The following is a 27,472-nucleotide window of genomic DNA, read 5'->3' as shown; positions in this document are numbered from 1 at the left end:
CAAGGTTCCCTTCTTTCCGGTAATGAACAGGTTTAGGATTCTCCTGACTCTGTTTACCTGCCTATAATAAATAGATATTCTGTAGGACACAGCAATATTTTTGTCTTGGTGAACTGTCTGGGGATGGGGAGCATTAGGGCTGCCAACCTCTCCAATTAATCATGTGACACCTCCCTTCAGATTATCATGTTATTTTTATCTCTTAGCTACATCATTCTTTGACAATTCAACCCCCATTCTCCTTTCTTCTCGTCCAAACAAAATATTTTTCATATACAAAATAAGAATATAATGCACACTAGTCCGTGACACAAGGTGTGTTTTTTTGGGTTGCATTGCATCAAAAAGTTACAAAAATATTTTAGCATTTTAAAAAAGAATAAAAAAGGGATGACAGAATCATTAAATGGAAACAGAAGAGGATATATATATATATATATATATATATATATATATATATATATATATATATATATATATATATATATGAAAAAGCAGTCCTTGTTCCGTCTATGAACGGTGGAACCCAATAGGTCTGGACCTCCAAAGCCCCTCACAGTACAGCGAAAATACAGCCAAGAAACAGTCACTCCTCAAGTGAGTTGCAGGAAGACGGTTTATTCAATGAAAGATGACGCGTTTAACTCCACTCGGGAGCTTGCTCATATATATATCAATCACACAAGAAGTCCGGCTGAAAACCGGTAAGGAGGCAGAGTGCCTCCTTACCGGTTTTCAGCCGGTCTTCTTGTGTGAAATATTACGACTGGTTCTGTCGTTGGAGGAGGGCACCACGTTACAATTAAGAGCGCCGGCGTTCTACATAGAACCAAACCTACGAAGAAAAAAATATATATATATGTATATATACACACACACATACGTATATATGTCTGAAGAGTCATGAGTAGTTATTATGGGAATTTTAATCGCACGATGTGCACTTTTTTTACCATAGATTTGCACTAACAAAATATGTCAAATACATAGTATTTTGCCCGGTGGGATACAGGACACAATTCCACATGGAACTTTGTAAGGTTAGACCTGGGTAAGCGCCTTTACCTATGCATAGGATAGGTAAACACCTAAGCTCCCAATTGGGTGGAATGGGAAAACAGTGTGAGAATGGTTTTATACAGCGTATATCTTTTATTGGTATTTTACTTGTAATTTTAATTATTTTATGATACCGTGTTTTGAATTTTGCTATGTTTTGCACAAGTATTTAACCATATAGATGTTTAAAATCCTGTCATCTAAATGAATTAATTCGGTGACCATATTACACTGTGTTGTATTGCACATTGATTGTTCCCTTTACAAGTCCGCTTTCTAGGTCTATGTATTACTATCCAATCAAAGCTAAGCACTGTCACTTTAAATAGTTCACCCTCACTTATTGTCGCTGTCATGTGAGCAAGGCACTGGGGTGCCGAAACGTCATGGAACCGACAAGCGAATAAATTATTCTTCACCACAAATCTGGTCCGTGCTTTGTGTTCCTGTGCATGCTGAGGGAGAGTTGCAGCGCGCTGGAAAACTTTGGTTGTTAATATATATATATATATTTTTTTTTTTTTCTTTTTCTTGGGGACTACCCAAAGTTCTCTGCTTCTTTTTGCATTATTTATGCGGCACTCTGTGCCTGAAAGGTTTTTTGTGATACCTTAAAAGATAACCATACTGAAATTAATCAAAATGTTAGCCATAGACTTACCTAGCTCTAAAGGAACCTAACTCTTGTCCCTGACTTTATCCTAACCATAACCCTGATCCTAATCTTGATACTAACTCTCATCCTTACCTTTATTTATCACAATACTGACACTAGCCATGACTATAATTCTCACTGTAATCTAACCTGAACCCTACTCTTGTACCTAACATTGACCTTAATCTACCTCTAAACCCAACATGAGCCTATCAATAATGTTTGGTTGACTCCAGTCTTTACTCATAGCCCGCATTTGCTCCTAACCATGCCCCTTAGCAAGAGTCAGAAAAGCCTACAGGGCAATCAGGCAGTGCCAGAAAAGCTGATATGACAGGTGAGTGTGTGTGTTTGTGCTGGTTTTTGGCTGTTTGTGGGCTTCATCAGGTGGGCCGGTTCGCTGATATTACCAATGTTATGTTATGTTATGTTATTTTTATTTGTATCGCGCACAGCTGCCCCAGCAAAGGGGCGTCCTGGCGCTTTGACAAGGTCAACACAACACAACACCGCAGAATACTAAAGGGAGCATGGAACACAGCAAGGGAGCTAAACAAATAAAATGGTTTTGATGGCCCGTCTGAACTGAAGGAGATTGTCCATAGCTCGAATATGCAGCAGGAGAGAGTGCCACCAATTTGCCGCTAAGACTCGGAAGCAGTGGCCACCCGCTCTACTAAGTCTAAAACGCGGGACCACAGCCAAATTTTGACCTAAGGATCTGAGGGCTCGCGAGGGGACATACGGTGTCAACAAATTCTCCAAGATTTGGGGAGATATACCCTTGAGAATTTTAAACGCCAGGCATAACACCTTGAATTTAATCCTTTGGTGTACAGGAAGCCAATGAAATGAGTGTAAAGATTTAGCGACCGAACTACGCCTTGGTAGACCCATCACTACTCTGGCTGCAGCATTCTGAACTCGCTGCAGTCGAGAGAGTTCGGATTGGTTGATCCCAGCCAGAAGTGAGTTGAAAAATCCAGCCGAGACAGCACTGATGCTTGAACCACCAACTGCCTGGTGGGAGCATTAAAGAATTTAAGGATTGGCCTGAGTCCTCTAATAATGCCATAGCAAGAAGCTGCCACCTTCTTGGTATGGCAGATGAAACCGAGGGACGGGTCAAGCCATACCCCCAGATTCTTTATCTCCGATATTGGAGACGGAGTCACACCCAATTCAGAAGGCCACCACTTGTCATCCCACAGGGCCGCCTGCTTGCCGACTACCATGATCTCAGTCTTCTTGGTATTCAATGACATTGATTTATGCAAGGACAACTGCATGTAATCTCCCTTACTAAGCAAAACAGCTATACAGCATGTCTTTACAAATTCAAAAATGTCCCAATTTGCAAATCTGTACCAATTTTTTAGATATGTGATTTGATAATCTTAACCAGTATATTCTTTCCCTGAAACTTATTTTGGAGGGAAGAATTGGATGAAAAGGCAGGACACATAAGACCCATGTAGAAATATGTACACTCATATATACTTAAAAGTACACTTCACCTAAAACGAGGCAAAGATGAGAGGGAAATGATAGCTCAGTCTGTCAATGCACTTGTAGCTTAGTCCACCAATGAACTTGTGAATGTAATGCTGAAAAAAACAAGCGTTCATTGGACACATTTATTGGTGAGAGAATTCATTAGATTCATGCACTAATAAAAGTGCATTGAGTAAATGGACCGTACACAGTACACGTTGGTAACAACGATCAGCGTGGTAATGGACTGCAGGATAGTCCAGGAAATTAATGCATTCACACGTTTTCACTATGATTTAATATATACGCGGATAAGTGAATGGTTGAAATATGACGCTGGTACTATAGACTGTTGAGACATACAGCGATTTAAGTGCACTGGAAAAGTAGTGGTGTGTAGTAATTGACCTGTGAGACAGCTCCGTTGAGCATTGTGCAGAATACATTCTTTGATGGATTAGACACAGCAAAGAGAAGTGAGTAAGTTCGTGCAGTGGTGAAACAGTACAATAGAGTCTTAAACAGCTCCGTGCATTGGTGCCGAGGTGACATCGCATTGAGAATGAATGCACTGGCGAGAAAGCACACAGGGTTAATGAACTGCTTGCGTTCACGGTGGCAGACCCTTCGAACTGCAAGAGCGTGGCAGGGAGGTCTGCTGGTGTCAGTCAACCCGAAAACTGCAGAACCGCACGCTGTACAGAAGGCAGACCAGCGCGCGAGCATCCAGTGGGCTTGCGTCAAACATGGCTTTATTTTGGCATAAACAGACAGAATGACAGACAGAATGAGAACGCCATGGAGAAAGAGAGCGTGGAGGCGGTGGCGAGAGGCACTGAGAGATACATAGAATGATGAACAAGGGATCCAGTCGAGACAGATGTGATTTGTTCTGATCATTGGATACAAGAATCCAATAATCCCTACTCCTATGCAACGCATACATTCTCTATGCACAAAACCACTACTGTATTCGTACCACATCTTTGTCTAATAGAAAAAAATGAAATGTATAAACCTGGAGCAATCCCTGCTCCTTTATAAACACCTCTGCCTGTTTTGATCTAACAAGCAATGCATGGAAATAGTTATACAAAAAACGCAAGGCATCATTTTGACAGAATGTCAACATGGAGCTTACCTCATTATGTAGCGCGGTGGAGAAATCCTTTTTGGACGAGGGGAGCCGCTTTCATCTACTGTGCTGAGAGCAGCATTTCTGCCTTTGTTGCGCATCACTCAGTGCGAACTGACAATGCTCCCTGCACAATGCAATGTAAGCCACTCTCCCAGCCTCTAAACAAAAGTGCTTATGTGACTGCGTGTATTCTGCCAGGCTAATTACTCTGGCGCGGGCCCATCAGCAGACAGCGTGATCGATCGGATCTCAGCCCGACGTTCTGTTGGAGGAAGGCAGAAACTTCTATCGCTGAGCATCATCAACAGCACAGCCTCGGCTCTGAGATTCTGGCCACTGTCATTGTGCTTAGATAGGTTTCCTTGGAAAGCAATGTTGCAAAATAATATTGGGCACTGTAATCGAGAACACTCCTAACGACTAAACATTCTACTTATAAACAACATTATTCATTAAGGTTATCGTTTCTGGAGACCCATGTGTGATAAAAGTTCCATAAATATTTAAATTGCATGAGAATACAATGCAGCACTCATTTCTGGTGGACACAATGTGACTCCCTAATGCATTGCCCTATTGTCCAATCACAATCTGGCCCTATGGCGAGTTGGAGGTGTGGGCAGGAAGCAGAGATGGTACAATCACATTGTCAGTCCAGCCCTCCAAGCACACAAAAGTAGGGGGCATAGCCCGGTGAGTAGCTATACATTGGTCTCTCTGATGCACCTGGGCTTGGTGAGAAGGACCTGCTAAAGTCAGCGGGCCCCACCCTCCTGTAACACCAAAAGGTGCTACATCCAAAAGGCATGGTCCTTGCAAGGTTTGTACATTTCAATGCATAGCTGCACCTTCCTACCAGATCAGAATAGCCAGTAGAAATGGGTCTTTTTAAACAATCCTAATATTACTAACATATCTGTCACAAAGTAACCCCCCACGCTCTCCCTGGAGGTGGGAGTGGAAAGTGTGTTCCTGCTTGAGACTAGATGCAGCATTCTGTAAGATCCTTTCCTATGGGAGGACACTGGACCAAGCTTTATTGGAATTCACTCAGGGTTCAAATCCCAGCATCACATTGGGGAGCAACAAGCTTCACCTCAGCACTACTGGCATATGCCATGTCTGCTGCTCTGCGTATGCCCCCAACAGCAGCGTGGCCTACCAACTGCAATGAAGATAACCGAAGCCCAGTACATGATGACAGAGAATGTATTACCATGTACATTTAATATATTCAGCCTGGAAGGTTTATCTCTTTTTAATGCTGTAAATTATTTAGCGTTTTAAGCAGCAGAATTGAAATACTGCTCACGTTCAAAGCCACATTTCCCCATTAACTTATACTACGTTTGTTTTCAAACCACATTCAAGGAAGAGGCAGAAGATGTTGCTTGCAAATTGTGAATGCGGAATCCCTTCTTTTGAGATTCAATGATATAAAACTAAGGTCTGGAAAATGTCATGAAATAAACGGTGTCAAATTACTCACTAGAAGGTAGATTACAGTCAGAGCTTCATTTAAGGGAAAGGTTACTGCTTTATATAGATATATGGTTGTATGTATGTATGTATATGGTATTTGCGTACCAAGGGAGTGCTGCACAGACTAGTCAAATGCATGGATACAGTCAAAAAGTGATGGAGAACTCAGCAAGGTTTTTGGAGCAGAACATCTGCCATACATACCCATGGACTACGCTCTCCATGCTGCCCTTCCCACCTTTCCTAATATAGTATTGGGCTGCAAATGAGTCTTGCTCTTAGTAGGAGCATATTCGGTAATGGCCGTAGCACACAGGCCACATACAAAAATCTTCGTTTAATCCCACTCAGAATATCTACTACTCTAAAACAGCTCATTTTTCCTTCATGCCAGTTAAGACCCATCCATCGAAAAAGGCACTTATAAATGATTTCTGTCCTCAAGCCCTATCGGCAGAGTGGATGAGGAATGTATGCAGGCAGGGATACCTCGATAAATATACACTTTAACTTATAGCTCCACATAGATGCTCTACGATATTACCTGAGCACGCCTACTTCATACTGTTTTCTATGAATCACCAGAAGGAGCGTTGTGCACCACTCTATAGTGACAAATGCCAAAAACAGGATCATTAATTATGTTATTTTCCCTCTTAGCATGAAGTCTTGGTGCTACCACCATTTCCGTGAAAGAAGAGGAAGCTGTACTTTCCAATGTAGAGAGAATTATGCCCTTAACCAGAATGACACCAGCATGACGCAGTGGGCTGCAGACTCTGTGAGTCAGTGCAATGAAGGAACACATGTAGAAGTCATGGGGATCTCGCAGCCAGGGCTCACCCAGGGACGTCAAAATCATCAAAACATCACAGATTCTTCCAGGAGTGCAAATGTGGTGAGTCTGCAGTCCTTCAGTACCAACCTGTGCACCACTGGCACTGCCAAGAGGAAAACGAGCGCTTCCTTGTCATTTTTGGACTCAGGCTAGCACCCTCTTGATTTTCACCACTTTCCATGAATCATTCACGTAGGCCTTTTGATTATGGAGACATTGGAGTTTGAAGGCACAGTTCAACCCTAACACTAAATCTATATTTCCAAATTTTAACTGTTGAACTAGTGGGTCTAGTAGGTGCCCTCGACCCCGTTGTGTCCCCACCCTAGTGTTGCAGATAAATGCTGCCGAGGTTTGATTCCTCCTGGAGCATTCTTTTGAGTACTAGCCCAACTCCTGCACCATTTATTCCACAACACTGAACACTGGATGTCAGGCCGGTTTGCTCTGTTACCTCATCTCCCATGGATAGTCTAAACCCAGTCTGGTCAGACATAGAGTACTGCATGCCCAATAGCCCCAGTAACTCCCGACTTGAGTATCTTGACATTGGATTCTGGCCCTTTGGCACATGGAAAACATCACACTTTTTTGTTTTGAATTCCTTGTTCATTCCGGACAGTAGGGTTTTAAGTGACTATTTCAGACAATTCCACACCATATGGGCTCCAACCAACTGAGCTATGTCTCTTTGAACCCAGAGTTACGGAGTGCTGCTGAGAAACTTGGACGAAGATAAGCAAACTCAATACATTGCAGCTTTTATGCCTGGCAACCTTGCCCGCTGTCTGTGGATTCTGAAAAGAGTCCATTCTAAAAGACACAAGACCGTAGTGTTCCTGATATTAGGTGTGAACACCCAAGGGTTTCTCCTTGAGTACATTTTGCCATAGGCCCCGGGTTATTTAAGATGGATTATCTTGTCAGGAGTATCATTGCGTTTGAGGTTACATACCTGAATCAGATTGTGCTTGGATCCTCTGTGTTATGTGGCGATTTACTTCACCTACTCTTCCATACTACATAATAACATGTAATAACTGACCTATTATTTTTAATATCTTGCTATGTAGTAGAGCTTTCACAGGAAGATCACCAACCCTGCTTTCCTCTGAACAGGATGCAATTATAGATTTTTTTTTTAAACACTGCACTAGCATACTGAACCACACTACTATCCAAAATGCTGATAAATATTTTCAAAAAAATGTAATGTTCGTAAAATATAACAATAAAAGCGTTTTACATCCAGTTCAATTTAGATATATATATATATATATATATATATATATATTTTTTTTTTTATTTTTTTTTTAATTTTTTTTTTAAGTGTCTTATATTGATTTAAGTAATGCATTGTGAAAATCCTGCAGGTAATGAGGTAGTGAGGCATCTTTTCCGCTGAGTGGTCTAGAATTCCTGGCTTCATAAAACGTTCACTAAACATGTCTCCTGAGGAAGACACTAGCATTAACATGTACTGTGAAACATGTAAAGACCGACACTGCTGGCACATCTATTTGAATTCGACTTTGAAAATGAGTCGTATTTTTTGTGCTGGTGCTTCAATATGAAAATACCTATACTTTGTAACACATTATTGCAAGAATATGTTCCTGGACCTGTACTCGCCTAAAATAACCTGCCTTTAAATCTCATTATGAGAAATGGAAGCAATATGCTAGCTACCTCTGAATCCACTGTGGTAAACATGGACAAAGAAAATGTTTAATGCACTTATTCCTCCTCTTAATGCATCAATTTCGATTCAATTAGAACAATTGGGTACGTCATGCTTTCAGTTTCAGCTCTATTTAGAAAACCTGAGTTCGTTCAATGATAACCATAAGGGAGAGATCATTTCAAGTTTACTGTAATGAAGATGCTCTGCAATTGTAAAATGCCAATTACCACAATCTGCCGGCATAGATCTACATTCACAAGTCATTAAATGGAAGCCCCAGGGTAAATGCAATACTCATTAATGTATTAAGAGATAGCCGAGATGCTTTGCTGACTTGATATTATAAATTCCCAGGAGTAGGTGAATTCCAAACAAGCTAACATTATTTCAGCAAAACAAGTGTTCCTTTACCAAAACTAGCAGCCAAGTGTACAGAGTATGTTTTCTGCATTTCAGTGTCAACATTCAGGACAAGGTCTTCCTCATAAAGCAGACAAAAATTGACAGTGTGACAATGGGCGTGTTTTTAAGGTGAACACCCATCACAACGATGGCATTGCTACGCAGTGCCATCGCAACACAACTTTTACATCGCAGGATCCTTTGCATCGCATGCTATAACAGAGCACTGACTTTTTTTTTGGCCTGTCGGTGATGGGAAACTGACTTTTAATGCTCGCTACGACATGTACAGTCCAGCAATGAATGGAAATATGAATCTGATTCAGCGATGATAAATATGATAGGTATGGAAAAATAGGTACAGCGCACTGACTTTTAATTGGCATGCGATGATGACATGTACACAGTCCACAAGCACACAGTCTCTGCGGGAGGCTCAACATCCTGTGATTCTGGGCAAATCATTTTATCTCTCCATGCCTAAAAAAATTATGTATCTGTCTGTTATGCAACTGGTGCTCATGTACAGCGTTACGAGTTTTCTCCATGTAAAACTGCAAAAATAAAAGCCTTCCAAAAATAGACCGCAGGGGGTTGAGGTTTATACATGAGCCACTTACAAAAGGATTCAAATATCAGAAACTTTTTAAACCAGCCCTTTAAAATAGTCTTGTTGTTGTATAATCCATTTACCTGCGCATCAGTTCTCATGTAGGCTATACCACGTTAGTAAGGGTCTGTTTACTAAGGTGCTTCGGAGGCTGCTCTGGAGCGGGCGCGTCCTATCGGGCTCCTGGGGTTTTATAATCATCGATCTTCTTTTAAGATTCGTGCACGAGGAATGTGTGACACTCCGCTGGTAAGTTAGCATCAAGAGCAATGTCCCTCGTCACACTGCTTTCAGGGACAGCCTGGCACAGTTTACCTTCGCAGAGACACATCACTATCTCTACCAGGGTTAGAAACCTATAAGGTTTTCTCCATTATCACAAGCTATTGACTTATTGATCACATACACAGATGAAGCTGTTGATTCATTGATAACATACACAGACGCACTGTAGATGTAAAACAACAATTTCAGCACATTTTGCATTTGAGAGTGATATATTTTTTCAGCTGGTAGTACAACCTTGTTCTTGCTCCATGTATTACAAGTCCTAGTGGCATCAGGCTGCTTTAATTCACGGGGTGGTTTATCCACATGCATCGAATTTTCTTTTATTTTCGTTGTGCTGAGTACAGTTGTCATTAGCTTGCAGGTAGGACAGCACAGATGCAGTCCAAATGCACGTTTATAACAGACCATTCTCATCTCTCTTCCCCTCCCACTCTCTAGCCACGTTTATGTGCTTAGCCTATCTATCCCTCCCTTCGCCGTCCTTGCTGCTTTGTCTATCCTCCCATATCGCTTCATCCCGTTCCCTCCCTCTTCTGCTCTCTGATTTAGCTCACCCCTCTTACTTTATCACCCCTTTCACCATAGCATAACACGCTAGGCTTGGGTGAAATTGTAATTATGCCGGAGTAATCGGAGCAAAATTACTAGAAATACGCGATTATGCCAGTTTGAGCAATTAACAGTTCTTTGGGGCAAAAATGATACCGCTGGAGCACAGGTGCAACGAACTAAGAAGGACAGAGCAACTGCCGGCTACTGCTGTTCGCCTGTAGCATTTAGTGCTATTTTCTTAGCATTAAAGGCATCCGTGGACCCATTCTGGATGCGAGGGTGCATTGTGCACTAGGAAAGTAGCACTAAATGTTGGATTACACGTCTCACATAATCACATATTATGTGGAGTAATTTTGTGGTAATTACGCTAGAGAGAATTATTCCATTTATGCCCACCCCTACAGAAGTTTAGGTTTTGAAATTTTAAACTCCTTTTGTATCGTAATTCCAAAAAATCCAGAAGGCTAGAAGTGAAGGCCACTTCTTTGCCTATCATGCTGCGAAACCTTTGCCCTCATTGCCGATTAGGATACGCAAGACTGAAAATGAACAAAGTTTCAGGAAGATGTTGAAATCTTGACTGTCTGTCTAACTCTGGTGGAACCAGGATCTGAACTGTTGTCTCAGTGCTGGAGGAGGCCCTTAGGGTAGCCATGCACTATACAAATGCCTAGAATAGAATAGAACTCAGTGTTCTTTGGAGACTTTTTGGAGTTTGTCCTTGAATCCCAGTTTTTAACCTCCATGTTTCAATTGTTTACCTTTTTATATATGGTAGTGTGAGAAATTCTTGCTATGCCTGCACTGTGTGCAGCTAGGAATATGCCTCCTAAATGGTGCATACGATACTTAATTTAAGCTTCACCTCCACTGGAAACACCTGTAGTGCTTTTTGGGCCAGTTTAATATGTTCCAGTCTCTGAACATTTTAGCTCATCTGCAAGTCTGGTTCTGAACCCACAAAAGTCTTTAAAGACTTTTTTAAAGGACTTCAGTGTACATTATGTTGAGGAAATCCAAACGACCCATCATCAAGTCTGATCAGCTTTGTGCAGTATGTAGATTAGACAGAGGAAGAGTTCCTAACTGTGATTAAGGCAGTCAGTAATGTTGTCTTTGTTGTATGTAAATCAGTTTATTATCTAAATACATTTGTGATTTGAGATTAGGATTCTCAATAACCTCCACCAATAGACACACTAATTTAATTAACAAAAGCAGAGACAGAGATGACGTGTGATACGACGCAAAAGACAGTATCTATGGATGACTCTGTTGACCCTATTCAAATTTGATACCTGCAATCATGGAAGAATTACTTAATTTACTATATGTTCCTAGGAACCTAAGCCTTTCCATTAACATTCTGATTAGCAATTTAGCCCGTATGTTTTTAGCTTGATGGTTAAGCTTTTACTTTCAATCTGGCATTAACACATGGCAAAATAATCTTTTTGCCATGCCTAACCCTTCCTTTTTAATACATATAAGTAATCTCTAGGGTAGGCCCTGAACAGTCACAGGGTACGGTACACTGTATGTAAAAAATTGGACTTGTACTTTTAAGTTTTACATGCCTTGCTAATAAAATATTCTTAAACTACTTTTTCACTACTGCAAGGCCTGACTCTCCCATAGGATAACATTGGGTTAACTTGTTATATTTATGAAGTGCTAACTTTCAAATTAGGAGCAGTTAGGAATATCGAGTTTGGTGTCTATAAAATTGTAATTTAAAACCCTCTTTAATGGTAAAGTTGGGTTTTTAAGTCACAATCCTGAAATGTGTCACTTTTGGCATTTTCTTTGCCCCAATCATTTGTTGTCTGCTGTCTGTATCCTGGGTCGCATGACTAGTAGTAGCTGACAGTTGGTCTTTATGTATTGCTCCCAAACAGTGAGACAAAGAAGCGTACATGCTGTCAGGATGGGCCATCTCCGACCTGAAGAGGGGGGGGGGGGAGCTGTCATCTACCACAATTGCACACCAGATAGCTCTGACTGAGCACATTCACAAAGGTTTTTGCATTAGTCTATTGTGATCCCAGACAATCTGGGGCAAGGAGCCAGAAAATTCCAAACACCTCTGGAGGTGGAAACCTTCAGAACCCTCGCCTATTTCAAATTGGGCACCGGTATAAATACTGGACCCTCAGACCCAACCCTTCAGTGCACTTCTAGAACTAAGGAAGACTCAGAAGAACTGCTGTGCGGCTCTGCAAGAAGGACTGTGTTGGAAGCCTGAGTCCAAGTCCTGCACTACTGTCACCGAGTGTGAGACCAAGGGCTCCCCACTCAACGTTAGGCCAAGTAAGGACACTGTTTGAGATAGCCCTGTACACCCCCTTAGTTGCTTGGCATGAGCAGCCAGGCCTATCTCCAAGGCACAAGTGTTCTGTATGTGCAACCACACCCACAGCAACCCCCTGGTGACACCACAAATGGACTCCACATGAATTTGATAAAAACGAGTATAAGCTTTATCAAAAAGATATACGATCTGACCACACGATACATAAGTCAACATAGAATAAAGGTAATATTCGTTCCAGCTGGCTGGTAGGTTTAAATCCCAACCACCGCCTTTAAAATGCTACGCTGGTCGCAATGGACAAAAATAGTGCACTGCGTAACGATACAATCTTGTGCTGGGCAAAGGAGGAATATTAATACCATGGTTAACGATACACCCCGGTACCTGCAATGGGAGAAATAATGTAATGCGTACTGCTACATTCATGTACTGCACAATGAAAGAATAATGCAATGCATCACACCCCAATCACATACTTCGCAAGGAAGAAATAATGCAATGCAGGACGCGACAATCCTGTACTTGGCAAGGAAGAAATAATGCAATGCGTAGCACTACAATTGTGTACTTCGTTATGCAATAATAATGTCAGGTGTCATAAGACAGTCCGGCAGTTTGTTAGCAGCAATATTGGCAATGTGTATTACGACAATCAGCCTCTTCGATAACAGTTGCCCCCCACACAGTTCAACAATGACACAGAGTACAGCTTCTTACTCTGGCCCCTGTAATTCGACTCCTTTCGTCAGTAGAGGCCCCACTCGGAGCCGAAGCAAAGGCTCACATCGTCGGAAGGATTGAGATGCTGAGAGAGTGTCCCTCCGAGCCTGCACCCCGCCCAGGTATTAATCCATGTTACCTGGGGACCTGACCTCACTCTCTTCTCCTCCTTCCGTGCAGAACTCTCTCAACGGGTTACAGCGGCTCGGCCTGGCAGCTCAGCTCCTCTGGGTGTGCCGGTCCTGGCCGCATCTGTTAGAAAGGACTTAGGCGGCTGCAGGGCACACGTACCCCACACCCCTGAGATTACTTTTACTCCAGGTGCACGTTCACCACGGCACCCTCCGGGTCTCTTCTGGCACGAAGCCACACACAGCGCTGATGGGACTCTAAGTTGACTCCGAGTGCACGCTCACAAGGCACTCCTTCCTGTGGTCTCCCTTGGCACTAAGACACGCACACCTTTCTGCAGAGACTCACTTTCTTCCGGTGCACACGATGATCAGCCGTTTACCTCAACAGTCCCAGGTTGCACCAAAGCACGCACACTGCTTCACTGAGACTTACTCCGGTGCCCCGATATCCAGGCGCTCTTCACCAATGCCTTTGGCTGCATCACCGTGTCCGAGCCTCACTTCTCCTCCGGTGCACTCGATGACCAGGCGCTCTTCACCAACACCTTCGATGCACCCAGACACGCACCGTGCGTGTCCGAGACTCACTCCACTCCCGATGCACACGTTGGACAGGCGCTCCTCACCAATGCCTCCCATGCATCAGGACACGCACCCTGCATGTCCGAGACTCACTCCACCTCCGGTGTACACGCCCACCAGGTGCTCATCACCAGCACCTGTGGTGCACCACAACACACACACACTACGAGTCTGAGTCTCACTTCAGCTTTGGTGCACACGCTGACCAGGCGCTCTTCACTAATGCCTGCAGTGCACCACGACACACACCCAGTGCATTTGAGACTCACTTCATCTGCGATGTCCAAGTTGGTCAGGTGCTCTTCACCTGTGCTTCCTGTGCACCATGACACGCACCAAGCGCATCCAAGTCTCACTCCTCCTTCATGTGTCCAAGATCACAGGGCACACCTTCCAAGGGTCTCAAGCTGCCACAAAACGCGCCCACCACGTCGCTTCAAACCTCTTCGGAAACTTTTATGTTCCTGTGTTTCCAAACAGGGAGCCAACAGCCTCTTCCTTGGTTAGAATTGCAAACTGCAGACCAGCCCAAAATCACGAAGCAAGGGTTGGTCTTTCCCCAGCAGTCTCTTCAGTTGCTCCTTCCTTGGCAGAGGTTCCTCTTGACCACTAAATGGGTCCAAGCCATTCTGTTTCATTCCCACGTTCAGGGGTTTCAGCTCTCATAGTTATAGCCCTTAATGTCTTTGAAGTTTGTTGTGCTCAGGGGTCCCTGACCCTTCCCTAAATCAGTTCTGGGTGTCTCCCTCCCAGTGTCACCTTTCTTCCTTTGATACTGGGGGTCTGGATCCTTAATGACTCTGCAGGAGATGGGCCAATTGGTTTATAGCACCAGCCCAGGCCTTTTCACCTCCTGGGCTTTTCCTCCCCCTACTATCCAGATGGAGAGCAGCCTGGTGCCATCTCAACCCCTCCCTGGGTCAAAACCTCTCCCAGCTCCTCTCATCTCTCAGATCCAGACAGTCAATCTACATTCAGCAGAGACACACAGAAATGCTTAAAACACAAAACTCACCCACTTTCTAAAAGAGTAGTTTTTGAACACACAGTGACAAAACCACTTTCATAGAAAGATGATGTGTTATGACACTCTGAGTTCATACAACCTAAACTTCACCTCTCCATTATAAACCTACAGGAAACTAGGCTACCAAAACACAATACCCAGCCTCTCCATTCTGTCCCATGGGCAGAATGACCTTTTAGCAGTGAAAAACGAAATGGTGTGTTTTTCACTGTCAGGACATAACACACACCTTAGTATATGTCCTGCCTTTTACTTACACTACACCCAGCCCAGGGGTACCCAATATGTATGAAAAAGGGAAAGTAAGGCCTGACAAGTGGTTACACTTGTCAGGACAACATGCTAACTTAGCAAACTGCGTGCAGGGCCTACACTGCAGGCCTGAGTTCCCTTCTCCGCGTTTCTTTGCATTATTAGCCCTGGCATACACAGTGCACATCACTAGGGAATTTACTAGTAAGGCAAACATAACAATCATGTCCAATCAATTATCATTACACTTTACATAGGGAACACTTGTACTTTGACACTGATCAGCAGTGGCAAAGTACCCAAAGCATCTAAATTGGCAACTCTATGTCAGGAAAACCGTCTAGGGCGAAAGCAAAACGTTTAGAGAACTTTAGCCAAAAAGGCCACGTCCTACAGACTGCTACTGTGCCAACCCACTGCCTGAGAGAAGGACTGTACCTGCACCTTGAGCCCAAGGGACTCTCCGGGCCATCTGGCTGCCATTCTGATTAGGGCCTCCAGGACAAAACAGGCTCCAATAACTTTGAACCCAGCAACTGCACTCTGTCAGCTGTAAGTCGTCCCTTCAAGTGGTGCCACCCCATTACTGGACCAATGGATATGGCCTAAAGGTGCTCTGCTAGCCCATCTGTGGTCCCAGCAGAACTGACGCATTGCCTTGCAAGGCTCTGCATCGGAACCGCTGCATGAAGCATCCCCGATGCAGGACCTCACATTGTTGCCAGCAGCCTCTCAGAAACACTGCTGTGAAATGCATCTCCATGCAGGACATTGCATCACCATGGCAGCTCCTCTGAACTGTGGCTGCATGACACATCTCACTGAATGGACCTCACATCACCACCGCAGCTCCTCAGAACCATGGCTGTGCAATGCATCTCCGCACAAAGACTACACATCACCTCTGCTGCAGAACACATCCTTGATGGTCTTCAACCAGGATTTAGGGTACTTTTGTTCAGCTGGCTTAACTTGGTTCCTGTAGCTGGCACACACTCCCTAGCGGTCTGCCTGAACCTTGACTTTATTCCAGTGGGGCACGCCTAAATAACCGCAGTTGGCGCATTGTACTTAAAGGCACTATTTTTACTTATAACTTCCAAATTCTATATCTTTGGTTCTACTGATTGGATTTTAGTAATTTTGTCTCAAATGATGTACTTACTTTTACTCTATTTTTCGAAAATGGTGTGGGATTATACTTCTGTGTTGAGTTTTCAGTTTATTACTGTTTGAAATGATGTATAAATACTTTCCACACTGCCTCTAAGTTAAGCCTGACTGCTTTTGTGGCAAGCTACCAGAGGGGTAAACACAAGTTAATTTGGGGATTGCTTGTGTTTCACCCTGACAGAGATTGGGGTTGCTGCTGGAGTAGGATTTCACCCCTTCTCTCAACCAGTAACTAGATTTCCTACACACAGAAAAACCAAAGACTCTTAGACATCTGGTGTCCCTGGCACCAGACTGAAAAAGGGTACACATTCTTATGAAGCACACACAATATGCAATTGAGAACATATTATTTTCTCATAGCCCATAGACTAGTCCCTCTCAAAGCTAAATGTGGCATAATGGAAGCTCTTTCACAGAATGAACACCCATCCAACTGTTGCTTGAATGTTGCCTCAAAATTGCACTTAAATTTTTTTAGAGAATGACCATCTCCAGATATATACTCCTTGTGGAAAGCTAACCCTACTGAGATTTCTAATAGAGTGAATTATTAATTGGGGTGGATGGTAGTCTACCACAAGCATTACAATCGCTAATCTGCTGGGTCCAGTCAAAGGTTTCAGTAACTTAAACCTGAACCCACCCCTGGTAGCTATGTCACCAAGCAGACAGGCTCAACTTTAAGAGAACATGTAAAACATTTAGAAGTATCAAAACAATACCACTTCAATTCCCAAAACTAAAGAAAGATTTAGTAAGCAAAATGACACCAAAATGACAATAATCCAACAAAGAGAGCTAGAGATATGGTTTAAAAAAAATGGAAGTGGAAAAAACGGTAAGAAAAATAAAGTGCATGATGTTAAATCAATGGTCCCTGCAGACTGAGGCCAACTGCAATGCAGTCCAGATTTGATATACCAAGTGGATATCCCAGTTTAAAGTCTGGGAGTCAATAAAATTCCTAAGTCCCACATTAGAATGGAAGTTTGTAACTTTCTGGGAGAAAAACATTGCAATTACGTCTAAGTCCCAGTGCAGAACTGGTCTTTGTCTCTTTTTGAAAAGAAATATCCTTTCCATTTGGGTCATCACTGAAACTGTAGCCATCACTATAGAAATGAAGGCTGGATACCTGAAACAACTTGGTCCCGCTGGCGCTCTGGAGATTTCCAGCTGAAACCTTTCTAAATCCCAATGCAGAATGGAATGAATTCGCTTTTCAAAGGTGTAGAAATATCTGAGTCCGATGATGCTGAAGTCCAGTCCAATGCTGTGGGACCTACTGGTCAGATACGTTTTCAAAAGTTTCCAAACTCTCTTCCTGCACCCAACCAACCACATGAGTTCACTTCTAAGGCCACCAGGCCTCCGGCTAGGCACTTAGAGACTCCCAAAGTGTCAGGCAGAGACCAACTTCAGGGTCCAGTCGATACTGGTTAGCTGGGCACTTCATGAATAAGGCCTCTTATAGCTTGCTGGGCCCCTGTAGCACACAGGAGGTAAGTCAACTGACACTTGGAGTCTGACTTTGTGTCCTGGGTAAAAGTGGGAGCAGGTCCCTTCAAGTCAGCTCACACAACACCTTATGTTCTTCCAAAGGTCCAGGAAAGGTTCGGAAGGTGGTGACTTAGGGTACTACATTTATATCTGGCACCCGCTAGTGGGTAGGGGTGACTTCTTGCTCTTCCCTAACCAATGCAGTAAAAGTTGCCAGGAACAATCATACCCATTGCTGCAGCAGTTTGCTTGCCCTACTGCAACCAATCCCACAGTGTGCCTTTTCCCTAAAATCTACGGTGGAGAAACTCTTCTACGCTTGCGTACAGCCTGTGAGCCCATCCAGAGATATGGTCCAGCTAATGAGCATCCCTCCTCTGTGTAATTCTAAATTGTTTCTGGGAGTAGCTTTCCTCACACTGAGTTTGATAACAGGTAGACTAGGGTAGAAATGTTGGGCCTCTCCAGGTGTTACCTAACATTTACTTGTGATAAGGCAAACTTCTTTGAAGTTAATTAGGTTCCTGGGACTCACACCAACTTTGTGCCAGGGGAAGAAAAACACCTCTCCACTCTCATGCTATTGTCCTTGTTCTGGGAGCAGTTTTTCGGACCTTATTAAGGTCAAGCACTTTATTGAGAACTACTGGATTGCTCCTGTATATTAGCCTTCAAGAGCTTTGGGCAGGGAAAAGGTAACTTTCTAAACTTCTTTTTACAAAATACATATTACAAATCCAGTGATCACCATTGAATTGAACTTTTAATAAATATTAAAATTAGTTGACTTATTTTTCTAGTTGGCCCCAAATCTGAGATACAGAATTCATATTTTATTCAGTAGTCTTGTTTTCCTTATAGGACAGTGAGAACCTTTCAAAATGAAAATAGCTTTTGGGGACCTGTCACTGCAGGGACATGGTAACACTAAATATCTACATGCCCCTCTCTTAAATACTGTGCAACCTGCCTTGTGGGCTATAATACCTACAAAGTAGTAACCTATTAATGTTTAAAAGAAATGTTTTCTCCTGTCAAAAGGATTACTTCGATATGTCCAACTGCAGGTTTAAACTGCAGCAATTAGGCTACAATGATGGGACTGAAGCCATATTTTTCTCATCACACTAGTGGATGGTACATTAAGTGCTGGAGTCCACAAGCTGCATTTAATTTTCTATGCCATAGGTCTATTTTCTGCTCCCTGTACTATGGCCTTATACAAAAGTTAAATAAGCTGATTAGGGATTAGCCAATGTTAACATGTTTTAGGGATCAGAGCACATGCACTGGACAGCAGTGTCCCAGTGTGCACAGTCTAAAAACCAGCAATACAATGCAGTGAAGAAATGGGGGTGACCTTGCAAAAAGGGGCATTTTCTCAAAATATCACACACCAAAACCTACTTATAGGAAAACGGGGTCAGTGAGTTCCGTTGGGCAGTCCTTTGGGCAGCCAGAAAGCAAAATTAAGTGGACAAATAATGAAAGACTCGCCAACCTCCAATAAACAGAAAAGGGTGAAGGAAACAGAACTAGAGAGATAGATCAAAATACTGAGCCAGGCCTACACAAGGTCATCTTACTATAGAAGTAAATAACAACTAGAAAGGGCCAAATTATCGCTTAAAGCTTTGTATGCCTAAAAGGAAGAATACATGCTATACCACCTAAAAGCCTTCCATGATGAACAAGAGGAAAAAAAATGAGTTGGCACTCCAACTTAGGCAGTGGTAGCCTTACCCCTGAATACAATGAGAGAGGTGGGGTGGTGCTCCTCTTTCAATCAATGGAATCCACATTTGCAAAATATTATAAGAAACTCCATCAAGACAAGCAAAGGTGTAAGCTGTGACGAGATTCAAAAGGTTGGAGATGCCAGCAGTTTGAATGTGACATGGTACACATCCTTTGGAAATGTTGAAGCTGCATCATTGCTAGTCATCAATATGGAATATCCTCAATGACTCCTCAGACAATTCTATCACACCCTTCGACAGATTGGAATTGGTGCATACACGCGCCATACCAAGTATTACCTCCCACTACAGAAGAATATCAACAGCTTTGGCCACAGCCAAAATATGTATATCGAGACATTGGCACTCTCCTATGCCACTACCTTCGTAGAAAATTCTGACTGAAATTTACAAGATGAACTCCTATGACCATATCATATACAGCCTACAGGACAGGTGTCTATATTTGTGGTAATATGGCCATCATTTCTTAATGCTGAGGAATATGACTGATGGGATGGATACATCCCCTACATATAGGCGAGGCATGGTATATACCCAACTTTAAGAGGAATTTTGAGTAAAAGAAGGATGAAACACTGAATATATCTAATCAGAGGCCACTGGAAACTTAGGATACCTGAAGAGGCATCAAGACAAGAACTGTGTAAAACCAATATGAAACCATTATAAGTAGATATGAAACCAATAAACTAGTTGCATGACTATTACTGAAGCACCTTGTCAAAGAAGTTTTGACTCACACTGCGAAAACACCAGCGGCAGCTCCTCTGCTAAGGCGGAGGAGTCTTGCCCCACTGCCTTTCAGCACGGCAAAAAAGGAAAAATAAGAAGATAATATCGTGATGTTATTATCCTTTTATTCTTTTGTGCTAGGGCATTTTTGTGGGGTGGGGCTAGGCTGCGCAGGGGAGGAGTGGTGGCACCCTCCTAAGTGCGCATGCGCGCTTTGCATGTTCGCCACCCAGGCTGCATTACAGACTGGGTGGAGAACATGCCGAGGCATTGCAGTGAAGTAGGCTTAGAGAAGTCTATTTTGATTCCTGCTTTCTGTTTAAACAGAAGCCAGGAAGAGGGCGGAGAGAATGGAAGCGAGGTGGATGGACAGTTGGATGGCCGGCAAATGAGTAATTTTTATTCCCCCCTTTTCCCTCCCCACCTTACTACTGATTCACAGGAGCAGCTGATACTGGAAAACACCTCAAGATTTCTACTTGTCATCTGATCATTTGATTCCTAGACATAACATTTGCTAGAGAGCTTCCCCAACATAAAAGAGGTGAACACAAGAAAGAGAAAGGGGTCATAATAGGCACAATACGGGACAGTGCCAGAGTTCGAAGTATGTAAAACAAAGTAATGAAGTTGATGTGGATCAAAGGATGCTTGATGTGTAATGTTTCTGAGGATGTATGATTTCTGATTCTAAATATGTTAACTGTATACTACACACCTGATAGTTATTATCTATGTCAATCCTAGTTTTCCTATTACTGGATAGTTAAGGTCCAGAGCAATATATGATCCCTTCTACCTTCCCTTTCTTCTTTGTTCAAATCCCTCATCCTCTCCGTTCTCACTTCTCTATACGTCTCAAGAAAGGACCAAATAGCTGACTCCGTGTACAGCCTTGTTATCTTTATTATATTTCATTCAGAAGGTTAATATTAGTGTTGTACTCTAATATTAAGGCATATTTTGATCTCAGGAGACATATTATGTACAATGTAGAAATGTTATACATCTCCAAATGATGAACTGAAATACAAAAAATAAACTAGACACACCAACAGCTGATGATATGATAATTGAGAGTGAAACATATTATTACCTACCCTGTGTCACAGTAAGTGTGTAAATATGAATGTCAAGTATGGTGTCAGACATTTACACACATACACATGCACGTGAACACATATACAGCACTTGCATCCTCCCCTTGCATAGACAGACATTGCTATTTTCTGCATGTTACCATTCACCTAAGGAGTACTTCTGGGAGAAAAGCTCAATATGTTAACCATAGGAAATAACCTTTGGAGGCCCTTGAGATCACTTTATATATTACTAAGCTTTCATTTTTTAAGAACAGAGGGTAATCTATATTGTGCCTGTGATGTAAGTTGCGTAGTTACATGTTTGAAGTGTGACTTTCACATATTTATACATTCATAGCGTGCCTGTCTTGCATAGGGTGAACATAAGACACGCAACTGCCCACCGTTCATTCTTCAGGGATTCTTGCATGGGGATTCACAAGTATTAAACTGTTACACGCGGGGTCCACAAAATATTTCCAGCTGCGGCTCCTCTGCTAAGGCGGAGGAGCATCACCCCATTGGTTTTTAACAGTGAAATAAATGGAAAATAAAATTATATTAACTCGTGTTATTATCATTTTATCTAGTCCTACTTCCGCTAGCTTTGCGTGAGAGGGCAGGGGAAGAGTGGTAGCACCCTCCTAGGTGCACAATGGCTACTTGGCTGGCCCTCTCGGGCCGGCCAAACAGTCTTGCGCACTTCGCATGTTCTCCATACAGGCTGCATTCCAGCCTGCTTGGAGAACATGCCCAGGCTCCCAGTCAGTGTCTGAGCACCAAAACACGGCTCTCAGACCAATCACAACGCTGCTAAGGCAGCGTTCTGATTGGCTGAATGGGAGCCTGGGTGTGCTTCCTCTTTTGGCCAGCGAAGGAGGACTGCGGAGGACAGACTAGGTGAGGAAGCGGCAAGAAGGTACGTTTTTTATTTTTATGACCTATAGGAAGATGCAACAGGAAAAAGTCCACATCTAATATAAATTTCAGACTGTCTTCTTTATTAATATAGTTCAATATTAATGTTAAAATCCGGCCAACGGGTTTTGTTCCATACACTCCTGGAACTTCACCAGGGCTCAAAATGGTGTATAGAGAAGTCTTATCGTAGGAAATAATATAGTGATAGTATATCCTTAGTAATTTGAATGCAAAGTTCTCTGCATTGTTTTTTTCCAGCCGTTCAATGGACTACCACAATTAACTACGGGCATCATCAGGCCCCATACTTAATACCGTATTGCATATTAATTTCTAAATACCGAGCGTTCTGGTTTTTGAAAAAAATAAACGTTTTTAATTTAAATTTTCTTAAGACCTGTGTCCCCGCATCGTCACCCCTCTACCCCCGCCCACGTCCACTACCTCTGATCCATTCTGGACGCTGCTGAATATTTCTCCTGTCTGGGACTATCATGCCTTGTGTGTCTATCTCAAGCAGAAAAAATATAAATATACATCAGAAGGTTTGCCCTAGGCAAGGTGGGTGTTTCAAAATATTGACCGGGACCCTCTGCAGACAAGCTCTTGTGTAATGCGTTTCCCACCACCAAATAAGGGGCCTCCTTTCTGACAACTCCTAAATTAGGTCTCACATTGATTAACTGATTGATTATCTTTAGTCTATTATAAGCATGCAATCATAAAAGAGCAAACAAATATTAAACGCATAGAAATTTGGTGATTACAAAAAAAAGTCAAATAAAAGCCACACTATATGTTCATACACTTGTGAATAAATAAGCTACCACATATGCGGCTGAAAGGAAGACGGTGTTCCGGGGAAATACAGTGCTAGAGTACAACACATAAACAAAAAATATAAAATAGAAACGTGAAAAATAAAATTCACAACCTACATAATTGTCTACCTAGTGCAAATTCATCATCATTATATATGAATCAAACAGAGAATTTAAAAAATGATATACTCAGGCATAAAAAGGGACTAAAAACCAATAGATTTACGACAGTGTAATGCATTTTTTTTAGAAATGCTGCAACAGAATAACATACAAGAGTTTCAGGTAGCATGCGAACCAAATAACGAGCAGACTTATATTGATAAAATCCCTGAGTTTTGAAAATTGGTACCAAGCATTTGTGCCAAAATGGTTGGTAAAATTTGCAAAAAAATAAGAAATGAGCCAATGTTTGGGGAGAGGATACATCAATTGGACAAAGCAAATAGATTCAGAATCAAATTAGCCTATAGGGAAATAGGAATCATCTAGTAGTCTGCATACGATATTTAGTCAAGAGTACTCTTTTCCAAACATTATTCACGTAGGAGAGCTACGGTTTGGCATCCATGACAGTTTGAAGAGTGAAGAGATCACTCGGGATTCTCTTCGTTAGCACCCTAGCCTCTCTGTTGGCAGCTACTCACCTCAAATAGAGTTCCTTCACCTTGCCGGCCTCTACACTTAAAATGTTAAGAGATGAAGTGAATAAATCCGGCCTTCATAGAGCTTCCGCTGTTTTCTTTACATTGTCCAGCCACAGGCTTCACAGACCAAAGTCGCATGCAAGACAATCAGTTGCAACTTTGTGATTAATGTTGCTTTCTGGTTGTTCCATAATGATATCCAGAGGAAGAGTGGAGCTCGCCCCACATAATCATTAATGTAGGCGATGCCAAACTCCTCTTACAGAAAGTGATGAGGACTGCTTGGGCCTAGTCCTAGCAGGTGCCTGCAGAAAAGTTTCTTCTCTACACCAGCCCCATATGTTAACACAGGTATGCATTTCAGGTTGCAAATTTCCAGTAGGAGCAATATAGGTTTCTTGATGGCTTTTGATAACCCACCGAACCAAGGTCCAATGGCATGATTAAAGCGAAGTACTGCGAATAGAGAGATAGGGCAAAAAGCAATTTTGGAAGTCAAAGGACACCTCCTAGGTAAGAAAATGCATTAATCCCTCGAGCTGTTTTTGTCCTTTAACAGAGATTGGCCTGATTTTACAGCTCTGTGAACCATACACCATACAATGGGTTTTAGTTGTATTTATTTTGAGGTTCAAATTATCCATAAAAAGCCTAATTCCACCACAGAATTATAAAAAGTAATAAGAAAAGAGTTAAACCTATTTCGAAGAACAATCTATAGTATTTGGATCCCAAGATGGTTGCAAGCAATCAAGGTTACCGTAAACAACTTGGAGACTTGCAACATAGTAGCCAGGCCACGGCAGCTCTGTCCCCAACAGAGCGAGAGACTAGTACAATAAATGTCTTAAAACCATCCCAAACAATGTCCCCCATATACCATGTTTCAAGCAGCATCACAATATCAAAGTTTGCCATATATTCAATATGCCTACAGCTGCAGGAGCTCAAAGGAAATCTGCATATGGGTAGTTGTGTCTGGTTTATGGATAACTGCAGCAGTGCTTTCTGTTTCTACAGGAGAGGGTTTCTACAGGTGGCACAACTGTTGGGCAGTCAGTCAATATCCTCTAGACCCATTAGATGATAGAATCTGTTGAGTGTAGAGATACAAGGGCAGGAAGGAGGTTCAGGATACTGGGAGAGAAAACCATTCCTGACGACCCATGTACCAGAATAATGTTGATAAAAGTAGGCGAGTGGCTAGTTTGTAATGCACTTATTCTGAAGATTCCAGTTAGCATGTTGAGCACTATGAGAGTTTAACAAGCCAGCTTGGGTCGGATTTCTGCAGTTTATAACCACACAACCCCCTCTGAAATGTTTACTTGATGGCCCAATCCAATCAACTCTTCTGACAAAGATGATATTTTGGTATTCCAAAATACTAACATCAGAGTTCTTAGTTAGCCAGTGGCACACCTTGTTCTAAGATCGTCATGGGGTTCTCCCAACCTGTGGGCAAACATGGAACATTAGTCAAAACTAATACACTATGACAGCACTCAGGAGGAAGGTTAACGCGTGGGTAGTTGATACCACTCTCTCGTAAAGGAGGCGTTCCTTGTTTAGTTACAGGATCGAAATTCCTGTGTTTGAAGTCCATACATTGATGTTCCTCACCCTTATTAGATAAAGATTTCCCCAGTGAGATAAGGGCTGAGGTAGCCATTGTAATGGCTGCCAAGCCCTTTATGTGCACCCTTCCAGAGTTTTCCAGTACGGGGGACAATATTTGTAGTACTTTCATCACCTCCGCTGCCCTGGTAATCACAGAGCTGAATTTTGTGGTGATTACAGTTAGATAGCATTTAGATCGCATGTTCCAGACTTGCAATTTTTTCGGCTAATGGAGTAACACATGTATGAATCAAATCTTTAATCTTTTTTTCCACAGGGTCTAGATGCAAAACTGATTCTGGAGGACTGCAAGCATGGGCAGCTTGATTTTTGGTTTCGACTCTTCCCAAATTCCCCTTGGCCACTGTCCTGTGATGCATACCCTTACTCTGTCACTTCCTCTTTGCAAACAGACCTCCTGTGCTAGTATGTGTGGAATCATGGTCAGATACATCCTGGAAAGAGGTCTCATTGTAATATTCCCCTCTACTAGTGCAGAATGGTTGCTATTGAATCACTTAGGGTTCTGGATAGAGGAGAGATAACAGATGGGTGTGCTAAAATATTGCCTCACCTTAGTCCAGAGAAAAGCACAAATGATAAAGGGCTTCAATATTGCCTCTTTTGAAAAACTCTAACTTCGATTCCTCTGATACCAACAAATATCACCCTATAGCTAGGCTGCATTTCCCAGCTAAACTAGTGGAAAAAGCTATGAATGAACAGTTAACATCTTTTATTGAACATAACAACCTTCTAGACGTATCTCAATTCGGGTTCCGCAGTTGACATGGCACGGAGACTGCCCTTATAGCTGCCTCTCTGGGTATTGGTGGAAGAGCTGCCATGGTTTTAGTTGACTGCCACTTTTAATACGGTCGACCACATTTGTGTAGTTGGCCGACGAAGGGCACTGGGGTGAAGGGTAAGGCGATTGCTCTCTTTAATCATTCCTGACTTCTAGAGTTTAATCAGTGAGTCTAGATGGATACATCTCTGAATCCTATGTCTTACCATGTGGTGTTCCCCAGGGTTCATCTTTGAGTGCATTCTTGTTCAATGTTTCCGTCACCCCGTTGGCAGTACTCATTAGATCGTTTGAGTTCTCGTTGGTATCATATGCAGACGACACCCAGATAGTGGTGTCCCTCCAATTCCAATCATAATATCAACAAACTTTTTTGTAATTGTATATCAGCAGTGAGTAACTGGATGGGCAAGAACTGCCTCAAGCTAAATTCGGCTAAAACAGAGGTGATTTTGTTTGGCCATAATATATTCTTTTGGATCCCTACATTTTGACCCGACGATATGGGGGTTCTCCCCATGCCTAAGAATAAAGGCAAGAACTTAGTAGTTCTTCTGGACAATAGACTCATTTATAAATTCCAGGTAAATGCAGTAACCTCTTCCTCCTTTTTCAGCTTAAAAGCCGTGAAGAAAATAAGATGACTGATTCCTCATACCTTTTAAAAGCAGTAGTCACTGCACTGGTTTTCTCATCTATTGACTACTGCAATGGCCTTTATCTTAGCCTGCAAGTCAAAATTGAAACCCGTACAAAACTCTGCAGCTAGAATGCTTCTTAACCTGCCCAAATTCCAATCTGGTGCCCCATCCTTTAATAAACTTCAATGGCTCCCAGTGAGAAAGCAAGTTGCTTTAAAATCTCTCTGCATTGCCTATAAAGCCTTGGCTGGAACTGGTCCCGAGCCCTTCAAAATTAGGTTTAGTTGATACACTACCAACTGATCCGTCCGAACTAGTCTTGGGAAAAAAAGTTGTTACACATCGACATTGATTGAGCAACTAGGGTGGTAAAGGCTTTGTGAAAAACATTGAACTCATTTGAAATGAACTTCCTCATATTTGAAAATAGCACCTACTCTTCTCATCTATAGAAAAAAAACTAGGCTTTATAGCAAATAGTACTTCCATGATCAGACATTGGTCGCCTCTGTTCTTCAAATCCT

General features: G+C 42.4%; 1 protein-coding gene across 16 annotated transcripts in view; it reads right to left on the bottom strand.

Moving 5' to 3' along the window:
- The window catches only part of NRCAM (neuronal cell adhesion molecule), a 967,670-nt gene that overhangs the window by 329,195 nt on the left and 611,003 nt on the right, over positions 1 to 27,472 (bottom strand). Inside the window, exon 1 of one of the 16 annotated variants that reach the window (XM_086919438.1) lies at positions 4,350 to 4,442. The exons of the other annotated variants lie outside the window; for them this stretch is intronic. The gene's annotated coding sequence lies outside the window, so the exon portion shown is untranslated. Of the gene's footprint in view, positions 1 to 4,349; positions 4,443 to 27,472 lie in introns of those variants that run through there. 16 annotated transcript variants of the gene reach the window in all.

This window comes from Lissotriton vulgaris, chromosome 1_1 (genome assembly GCF_964263255.1).
Source record: "Lissotriton vulgaris chromosome 1_1, aLisVul1.2, whole genome shotgun sequence".
Classification (NCBI taxonomy): Eukaryota; Metazoa; Chordata; class Amphibia; order Caudata; family Salamandridae; genus Lissotriton; species Lissotriton vulgaris.
This window is presented reverse-complemented; position numbering and strand designations above follow the sequence as displayed.